An 11,670-nucleotide genomic window follows, 5' to 3' on the forward strand; every position below is an offset into this window, starting at 1 on the left:
TGTCAAGCTCATTTTACACCTCTGCGGAGTTCTATACTGAGATATATGTGTCTACTCTGACTTCTTTCGTTGTGAATGATAATCAACTAAGTGAAACCAGAACTTGTGGGATGAGCATAGCCGGGTATGGAACTACTGATGTTACTTGAAATGAACCATATCATTGAAATCTGTGAGTAAGCAATCAAAGTCAAAATTTACATCAAACACAAAACAGTCCATGGCAAAACCTATAGATTAATCCTCGGGATTAAACATTCGCGAATAAATATAAAAGATTACGATAATTTTTAATTTTGGGATAAAAGTTAATTCACAATTGGAAATTAAATTGTAATAGTTTAGATCTACTATGATTTTTCATTTTTCATTAATCCTCGAGATTAAACTCATTTAAGTTTTTTTAGAACTCTATTATTGGGGTTGTAGGGCTGGGATTTTGGGGGCTTAAAGTACTAAGTGGAAGCTAAACGGTATAGGGGAAGATCAGATTTATGTAAAAGTTCAAAAACACCCTCAATCATTTTCACTTAATACACTTCTACCCTTCCAGTAGCTAATTAATCTAATAAAAATAAAATAAACTGAAAAATCATTAAAAGAAGAAAAAACTGGAAAATCATTAAAAGAAAAAAAAAACCGTCCCACCACTCTCCTATTTCTTCTTCTTCTTGCTTCACTGTCTTCTTTCTCTTTTCCTCCTTCTTCTTTTATTCTTTGTTTGAAATGATTAATTGTCGATTGGAAAAAAAAATCGTCGTCGTTAAACTCATTCTATAAAACCATGAAAGCAATGGAAAATCTATGTCAATCTTCGTCGAATCAACCTCCTCCAGAAGCAGAGAAACCAACTTCAACAAATGAAGTAGAATGTGAATATGAAGAGGAAGTGAATGAAGGAGATGCACAAGCCGCCGATACTCCTGATATGACAACAAATAAGGTATGAATTGAAATACTCACTCTTTATTTAAACGTTTTATTGATTATTCAGTTGGTTTCGAGAATTTTAGGTCTGAAAAAACAGTTTCTGAAAATGCTTACGGCTGGGAGTTCTTGTATTCCCAGCCATAAATAAGTCTTACGGTTGGGATCTATTGGTTTCCCAGCCGTGTATATGTATCACGGTTGGGATATTTAAGAACTCCCATCCGTTTATAAGTGTTAAGGTTGGGATATTTTAGAACTCTCAGCCGTTAAATAGTCGATGCATACGAGATTGATAAATCATATCCGCAACAGGTTATTTACGGCTGGATTTTTCCTAGTCGTATATTGTCCTGTGTTCGAATTCTTTTTTAGCGGTAGTGGTTACTGAAAAAGCGAGGGTCTAACAACACCACCCAATATTTCGCTTAGCAATCTATATGGACAAACTCGAATATACTTTTAAGAGAATCAACAAGACTCAATCAATTAAAAGTATATCAACGAGTTTATATATCTCTCTCTTGATTTGATTTCCTCAAACAGAAACTGTGAGTACTAATCAAATACAAGGAATAACTTAGACGGTACCAAAGACCAATGTCCAAGGATCAATCAATGACAATCGAAAACCAAAGGTTGGATTATACCAATTGATGATCTAAACGCACAACCTGTATTATTTCAATCATAAAGATAAAACAATATAATGCGGAAACTGAAATAACACAGACACCAGAAATTTTGTTAACGAGGAAACCGCAAATGCAGAAAAACCACGGGACCTAGTCCAGATTGAATACACACTGTATTAAGCCGTTACAGACACTAGCCCACTCCAAGCTAACTTCGGACTGGATTATAGTTGAACCCCAATCAGTCTCCCACTGATCCAAGGTACAATTGTACTCCCTACGCCTCTGATCCCAACAGGATACTGTGCACTTGATTCCCTTAGCTGATCTCACCCACAACTAAGAGTTGCTACGACCCAAAATCGTAGGCTTTGACAATAAACAAATATGTCCCACACAGACAAGTCTATCAAAGGATCAATCTGTCTCCCACAGAAAAATCCTAAAGTTTTTGTTCCGTCTTTTGATAATAATCAAGGTGAACAGGAACCAATTGATAATCCGGTCTTATATTCCCGAAGAACATCCCAGAGTTATCAATCACCTCACAACAATCTTAATCGTATGGTAGCGAAACAAGATGTTATGGAATCACAAACGATGAGACGAAGATGTTTGTGATTACTTTTTATATCTTTCCTATCAGAGATATCAATCTCAAGCCAATCAATATGATTGTAATCGTATGATAGAAGATGCAAGATCAGATCACACAACTACGATAAAAGTAGTATCGGTCTGGCTTCACAATCCAATGAAGTCTTTAAGTCGTTTAACCTGGTTTTAGAAGAAGAAAACCAAAGGTTAAAGGAGAACCGACTCTAGCACGCAAACTAGTATCACACATAAGGTGTGATGATTAGTTTTGCAGAGTTGCTAGATGTCCCCTTATATAGTCTTTCAAATCAGGGTTTTGCCTTGGTAACAAAGCAATCAATATCCACCGTTAGATGAAAACCTGATTTAGATTCAATCTAATATTTCTCAACCGTTAGATCGAAAACTTAGCTTGTTATACACAAATGAAATGCACGCTTCTAGGTTTGTTAACCGTACCCAAACGTGTACATTGTTGGTTCAAGAATAGTGAACCAAAGGGTTAGCCATATGAGCATTTCATATCAACCATGTTCTTCTTCACCATAACTAGTTCAAATGACTCAATTGAACTAGTTAGAGGGTTGTTCAATTGCAAGGAAATCTTATGTAACTACACAAGACACAATTGAAGCAAAGATGATTTGATTCACTCGAATCCATTCATGAACTTTTATAGCCACGGTTTGCAAATATCATTCCTTAGTCTTTTTAACTTTAAGTTCAGAAATCATCTTTAGATATATAACCTTCTCAAGTTCGCAGACTAGGTTCGCGGACTTAAGATACCGGACAGAGTTTACAAACTCCGGCAGAAATTCTCGGGATGAGAACTTCGCCGGTTCGCGGACTTAGCTTCACGCAAGTAGTTTGTCAACTCCAGCAGAAATTCTCGGGTTTGAGAACTTCGGCAGTTCGCGGACTGAGTTCGGGGACTTGGCTCTTTCCATTCTTCCGGTTCTCTTGATCAACAAAGTTCGAAAACTTTGGTTCAAGGAATAGGGCTTATACATAACTTTTTTTCCACAACAATGCTTATGTCCACCGTTAGTTATGTAATCTAAACTCTCATTTCAATCATTGAAACATTCTTAGAGGACGTTATACAGTTGTTACACCATTTTTCGTCAAAGCAATTTTCAAAGTGGTTGAAACATATCATGACTTTCGTCACTAGGTAAAGATAAACTTGGTCGAAGCGAAAAGCTTACCAACACATATTTCGAGATATAGATATGCGAGGTATACTCGACTCGAAATACTAAATGTGTATAATCATAGTCTATATATATAGCATACGACTTTTTGTCTCAAAGATAAGAGATAGAATAAATAGACTTTTGAGTGACGGATAATTCAAGTCTCCACATACCTTTTTGTCGAGAAGTTCCACCGGTTTCTTGAGTAGATCTTCGTCTTGTATGATGAATCGCCATGGAGTCCTTGAGCTCAACTACACTTACTATCCTAGTCCGAGACTTAGCTATAGTAGACTAGAAATCAAGACTTATAGTTTTGATCACTAACATTGACAAACATACTTGAGATAGCAACGCATGCAAGTTCGACCGAGCAATGCTCTAACAATCTCCCCCTTTGTTAATTTTAGTGACAAAACTATCAATACATATGGAATACAAAAAACATAATGAAACTTTAGTAGATCCTATTCCACATGTCTAATCTTCAACATTCCTCGAAATCTTCGTCACTTCCAAGTCCTCCAATGATCCCAAAGGTTGTAAGTTTAGCATCACTGTTGTTGAAGATCCGTAGCTATAACAATGAGAAAACATAATTCTCGATCATTGTTATACAGTGTCATAGTATTGTTATACAGTGTCATAGTATTATTACACAGTGTCAAAGTTCAATTGTATCACAACTTCAACAATAATACTATGGTGATATATATCACTCCCCCTTAGTCAATACTCCATCTCACATGGAAACCACTCCCCCTTACACAATGATCCGAAAACCATATGTATTTGTAGTGTGAACTACATATTAATTCTCCCCCTTTTTGTCAATAAAATTGGCAAAGGTACAAGAACGGGATCATAATGAAATTTTCGTAAGAGACATTTCATGACTGTGAGAAAGAAACACACATCATCTTATTTAGATGCAATCATATAGCCGAAGCTAACAACATTCATCAAGTAGTTTAAAGATACAAGGTAACCCCTCTAAAATTCCGCAGCCGCACACCCCTCAAAATATGACCATTAAGCACAAGTTCAAAAGAACTCTCCCCTATTTGATGTCATTCCCGAAAGAACAACAACGAGCGACCTTAATTTCAAGAGAAAGGAAGGATTTTTATTGGACACCAAAACCATATGAATGATTTTTATATCCAAAAACTCAATCAAATTAATCATAAGTAAAACCCATGATTAATTTAATCGGAATACGCAATCAAATTAACACAAGAGTGATCAATTTAATTGATTGTGCTCAACATAAGTAAACTTACAGAGCAACGACTAAGTTAACCATACAAGAGAATGATTGACTTAATCGTTCATATACTCAACACAAGAGAAACTTATGGAGTAATAACTAAATAACCAACAAGATGATCAATTTAGTTCTAAATGTTCAACATAAAGTATCTTACGGAACAACCAACAAAGCTAATCAAAAAAATTAATCAACTTGGTTGTATCGTGCTCAACATAAGACACATTACGGAGCCTCACAGTATTATATAAAATATGGATCAGTGAAGATCAATACTGTGGAATAGACAAGGATTCATTCATTTGCACAAGCATATACAATAACAATAATCCTTGGACACAAAAGATTTTAACCTATCTTCCATCAAAGATTGACAATATAGGCTTAACTTTTGTATATGTCAAAAATCCATTCATTCTTTAATCAACATTAAAATATCGATTTATGAAAGACTTTACTTTTGACAATATAATCTGCATTCCTTGCAGATTTAATACGAGCATTTGATTTTAAAGACATAATTATCCAAACCATTGTGACATAAAAGTTATTACACCTTAGAGTCATAAACTTTAAATCCAACACCATAAGTTTGAACAGATAATGCCAAAGAAAGATAAAATATGAGATATCAGTCGCTTAATCCATAGTGATCTCTTTCAATCTCATAGAAATTTTCTATCAGCTCTGGAACATCATTTCCAGCAAAGTCTACTTGCTCTCTGAGAACCTCATTGAAAAAGCAGGGGTCTAACAACACCACCCAATATTTCGCTTAGTAATCTGTATGGACGAACTCCGAAATGCTTTTCTAGAGAATCAACTAGACAGTCAGACTCAATCTAGATAAAAGTATCTCAAGGAGTTAATATCTCTCTCTTGTTTTTGATATTACTCAAGCTAATAGAAATCAACGAGTCTTAATCAAACACAAGGAATACTTGGACGGTACCAAAGACCAATGTCCAAGGATCAATCAATATCAATCAACAACCAAAGGTCGGATTTTCAATTGATGATCACGAACGCACAACCTGTATTATTTCAATTATATAACAAATATAATGCGAAAAATAAATAACACAGACACCAGAAGTTTTGTTAACAAGGAAACCAAAAATGCAGAAAAACCACGGTTGCTAGTCCAGATTGAATACACACTGTATTAAGCCGCTACAGACACTAGCCTACTCCAAGCTAACTTCGGACTGAACTATAGTTGAACCCCAATCAGTCTCCCACTAATTCAAGGTACAGTTGTACTCCTACGCCTCTGATCCCAGCAGGATACTGCGCACTTGATTACCTTAGCTGATCTTACCCACGACCAAGAGTTGCTGCAACCCAAAATCGCAGACTTGATAATAAACAAAACTGTCTCACACAGAAAAGTCTATCAAAGGATAAATCAGTCTCCCACAGAAAAACCCTAGGTTGTTGTTCCGTCTTAAGATATAAAATCAAGGTGAACATGAACCAATTGATAATCCGGTCTTATATTCCCGAAGAACAACCTAGATTAATCAATCATCTCTCTACAATCATTCCTGACTACACAGGAGGTTTGTCGAGGAATCACAAACAGTGAGACGAAGATGTTTGTGACTTCTTTATCTTGCCTATCGGAGAACTCGCACGATCTCAATCCAATCAATAGATTGTACTCGTACGATAGTAGATGCAAGATCAGATCACATAACTACGATAAAAGTAGTATCGGTCTGGATTCACAATCCCAATGAAGTCTTTAAGTCGTTAACCTGTTTTTAGAGAAGAAAACCAAAGGTTAAAGGAGAATCGACTCTAGCAAGCGCACTAGTATCTCACAGACGTGTGGGGATTAGTTTTGCACAATGCTAGATGTCTCCTTTATATAGCCTTCAAATCAGGATTTTTCTTTAGTTACAAAGCAATCTATATTCACCGTTAGATGAAAACCTGATTTAGATTCAAGCTATTATTTCTCAACCGTTAGATCGAAAACTTAGCTTGTCACACACACTTGGGTAGACTTTTATTGGGTTTGTGAAAACCGTTCCCAAACGTGTACGTGTATGTTAGTTCAACAAAGTAACCCAAAAGGTTAACCATATGAGCATTTCATATTAACCTTGTTCTTCTTCACCATAACTATATCAATTGACTCAAATGAACTAGTTAGAGAGTCGTTCAATTTCTATGAGATCTTATGTAACTACATAAGACACAATTGAAACAAAGATGATTCAATTAGATGAATCGGCTCATGAACTTTATAGCCACGGTTTGCATAAAGCATTCCTTAATAATTTAAGTTTCATGTTCAGAGCACATCTTTAGATCATAACCACTTAAGCTCACAAACAAGTTCGCATACTTAAGGCAACCGGCAGAGTTTTTCAAACTCAGCAGAAAATCTCGGCAAAGAGACTTCCGCCAGTTCGCGGACTAGGTTCGCGGACTTAACACGCAAACGAGTTTTTGGAAAATCCCAGCAGAAATTCTCGGTAAGATAACTTCCGTCAGTTCGCGGACTGGGTTCGCGGACTTGGCAAAGCCAATTCCTCCGGTTTCTCTCAATCAACAAAGTTCGAAAACTTCGGATTAAGGAATACATGGTTATGTAATCTAAACTCTCATTCCAATCATTGAGACATTCTTAGAGGGCGTTATATAGCCGTTATTCACAGACCGTTTCATGTCAGAGCAATTCTCAAAGTAATTGAAACTTTTCATGACTTTCGTCACTAGGTGAAGATAAACTTGATCAAAGCGAAACGCTTTACCAACACACGATTTCGAGAAAAAGATAAGTAGTGAATACTCATCTCGAAATGTCAAACGTGTATGATCCAGTCTATATAGCATACAACTTTTGTCTCATAAGAAGTAGGAGATAGAAGAGATAGACTTTTGAGTGATAGATAAGTTCAAGTCTCCACATACCTTTTTGTTGATGAAGTTCCATGGTTCCTTGATTAGATATTCGTCGTTGTATGATGAATCGGCATGAAGTCCTTGATCTCAACTACACTTTTCTATCCCAGTCTGAGACTTATCTATGTAGGCTAGAAATCAAGACCCATAGTTTTGATCACTAACATTGACAAACATGCTTGAGATAGAAACACATGCGAGGTCGACCGAGATATGCTCTAACAATCTCCCCCTTTGTCAATTTTAGCGACAAAACTATTAATACATATGGAATACAAAAAAGATAAGCTTTAGTGCCTCCTATTCCATAGTCTAATATTCAACGTTCCCTGAAATCTTCGTCCTTCCAAGTACTCCAATGATCCCAAAGGTTGTAAGTTTAGCATCACCGTTGTTGAAGATCTGTAGCTATAACAATGAGAGAAATCGAGATTCTCGATCATCATTATACAGTGACATAGTATTATTATGTAACATCAAAGTCCAATTGTATCACGACTTTAACAATAATACTACGGTGATATGTATCATTCCCCCTTAGTCAATACTCCATCTCGATTATGGAAACCACTCCCTCTTACATAATGATCCGAAAACCATATGTATTTGTAGTGTGAACTACATTATTTCTCCACCTTTTTGTCAATAAAATTGGCAAAGGTAAAAGAATGGGATCATAATGAAATTTACACAAGAGACATTTCATAGACTAAAATAAAAATACATACCAACTTAATTTAGATGCAATCATAAAGCCGAAGCTAAATGCATTCACCAAGGAGTTTTAAGATACAAGATAACCCCTATAACATTCCACAGCCGCACACCCCGCAAGATATTACCATTAAACACAAGTTCAAAAGAACTCTCCCCCATTTAATGTCATTCCCGAAAGAACAACAAGAGCGACCTTAATTTCGAAAGAAAAGAAGGAATTTTTAATTGGAAACCAAAAACCATAGGAATGATTTTCTATATCCAAAACTCAATCAAATTAATCACAAGTAAACCCATGATTAATTTAATTGGAATACGCAACTAAAACCAACCACAAAAGTGATCAATTTTAATTGAAAGTGCTTAACATAAGTAAACTTACAGAGCTACGACTAAGCTAATCATACGGAGATGACTAACTTAATCGTTCACATACTCAACATAAGGAAAACCTTACGGAATATACGACTACATTAACCAATAGAACATGATTAGTATATCCGTTCATATACTCAACACAAGAACTTGTGAAATATATGAAAACTCAACTAGATTAATTGCAAGAGAACCCATAATTAATCTAGTTGGAATACAAACAACCAAACTAATCACGAAAGTAATCAATTTAACCGTCAAAAGTTTTGCTCGACAAAAGAAGACTTTTGGAGCAAATAACTAAATAATCAACCAAGATGATTAATTTAGTTCATAATGCTCAACATATAGCATCTTATGGAACAACCAAGAAAGCCAATAAGAAATTGACTTAGTTGTATCGTGCTCAACATAGGACACACAATGGAGCCTTCACGGTAATACATAAAAAAAGGATCAACGAATATCAAATACCGTGGATAACATACAAGGATCTATTCTATTTTCCATCGCATAACGATATAATAGACTTTATCCTTGTCACACAAAATATTTTATCCTATTTTCCATCAAATACATGACTGCATAGGCATAACTATTGTAAGTTTCAAAAGTCCATTCGTCCTTTCATCAATACAAATACCAATTAATGAACGACTTTACTTTTGAAAGCATATGGGACCTTCAAGTTCACGGACGCAAACAATACATATCCCATAATCAAATTGCAATATCACAAAATCATAAAGATCAATACTGCAATAACATCATCCTATAAATATTTTAGAATTTTAAACCAATAAACCTAAAAAAATAACACAAGAAGATGAAAACAAAAATAGCTATGTGTAGTCACAATCATCGCTATTGAAAGCACTAGTTATTCTTCCAACTAAACCAAAAAGAAGACATACTAGGAAACTAAAAAGACTCAATTTTCCTTGATAATTTCATACCTCTGAAATGGTCCATCAAAATAGGAGTCGCTGATATCCTTGATCATGTTGACTGTAGAAACACCATGTTCAAAAGTTAAAATGTTGACTTTTCGATCAATAGTGCGAGCAAAATGGCGAGCCTTTGCGCAGTCAAGGATAACTTTCTTATGATTCCTAATCAAGATATTCTGAGTACCAAGGATTTTTGCATGTCCATCAATAAGCTGGTTTATCTGCAGATGAACGTTAGCAAGTTCATTCTTGACTTCATTTTGAACACAAAACAGATCCTTGAAAGATTCTCCAATCCAAGATTTATACTCTTTTCTTTTAGCCATCTTCTTTAAAATACATTCTTGATCAGAAACACATCCTTTAAGATCATCATCAACCATAGGGTTAACTTCTTCTTTGGGAACAGATTCCATAGAATTCCTTTCTGAAGAATAAATAAACACATATAAGACTTATATATGTTCGTGAGTACCCTAACTGGACACCCTAAAGTTTCTTGAGGAGATACGGACGTTCGTGGGCCAGTTAAAGTACAAATGGCCCAAAATAAGAAAACTGCATACCATGTTGCTTTCAAAGATACTCTATCTCCAAAAGATCACAGTGACAAAAGAAGAAAGTACTAACAACATTACATCATAAGATATACAAACTGGAAAAAAAATAGCACAATACTTGAGCATCTCACAAATCCTCATTCTTGTATCTCTCAAATTAGACACAAGAATAGACTTTCTACTACTAGGTAGCAGAGGGAGACATAGTCTCACCATAGGTTCTGAGAGAATAGCATTTATTTCCTTTAGGATATCTGAACTTAGCATTTTTTGTCCTTCCTTGGCAGTTTCCAGATACGGGAGAACGTCTCACGGTCTTTCTGGGAATCACAGGTGAGGAATCTTTCTGATAACAAAGTCTAGGACCTCTAAAAATAGGTTCTAGGGGATTTATCGAGATTGGTCTCCAAACACTAGACTTAGATTTACCAGAGTTGTTCTTATAAGCACAGGACATGCTTTCATAGGTAGTATGATTTATACCACTAGAATTTACCAATGTCCTATAATGATTTCTAGGAGAGAGATCACTTTTATAAGATGCCTGGTTTCTTGTGATAGGGAGATTTACTGCAGCAGTCGTCCGACTATTTACTCCGTTGACAATAGAAAGAAGCAATTTGTTAAGTTTAGAAACTTGTTTCTTGCTGGAAAAACAATGGATAGCATAGTGATTTCCTTTTCCACAGAAGGTACAGGTTCGTGGAGGAGAAGTAAAAACAGGCACTTGTTTGAACTTCATAGCCACCGAAGAAGATTGTAAGTTATGAAAACTTTTCTTGACACAATCTTCATTTGGAGAAAATTTCATTCTGTACAGTAACTCATGAGAATTAGTTTGTGTAGAAGAACTTTTCATTAAGACAGAGTTTTCCTTTTCCAAGAATTTGCACTGTTTATGGGCTAGAACAAGTGAGGCTTCAAGTTTCTCTTTCTCAACACGAAGTCTATCTAGATCAGATGAATGCGTCTTGATCAAACATTTTTCTCTAATTGAGCCTTCTTTAACAGGTTTTCAGGATCACAAATCTTTTCACGCTGTATATTGTTTTCTTGAAGAATTTTCTCAATTTCCTTAGAGAATGGTCCTATAATGTTGTAGAGTGCCTGTTCACGATCAATATACTTCTCGAATTCATCAATGAGCTTTACATGATCCTTGAGATCAACAAACTCTGTAGAATTTTTTGTAATTCTGGTGAGCTCCATTTCAGCTTTAGCCATTAAGTCCAATGTCTCATTGGAGGAAGAGTGGCTGGCACAAGATGAGACAGTCTTCCTACCTTGGGATTCAGAAGAATCAACTAAGGAGTGATCCTTTGAGGTATTTCCGAGACACTTGGCAAGATTGACAGCTTTAGGAGGCATTTTGGTATACGTCTAAGGTTCTTTCCACAGACTCAGAATACCAAAAACACAGACTTATAAGGTCTTTAACGTGTTTCCCTACTCTGATACCAATTAAAAAAGTGGGGTCTAACAACACCACCCAATATTTCGCTTAGCAATCTGTATGGACGAACT

The sequence above is a fragment of the Papaver somniferum genome, chromosome 9 (genome assembly GCF_003573695.1).
Source record: "Papaver somniferum cultivar HN1 chromosome 9, ASM357369v1, whole genome shotgun sequence".
Lineage (NCBI taxonomy): Eukaryota > Viridiplantae > Streptophyta > Magnoliopsida > Ranunculales > Papaveraceae > Papaver > Papaver somniferum.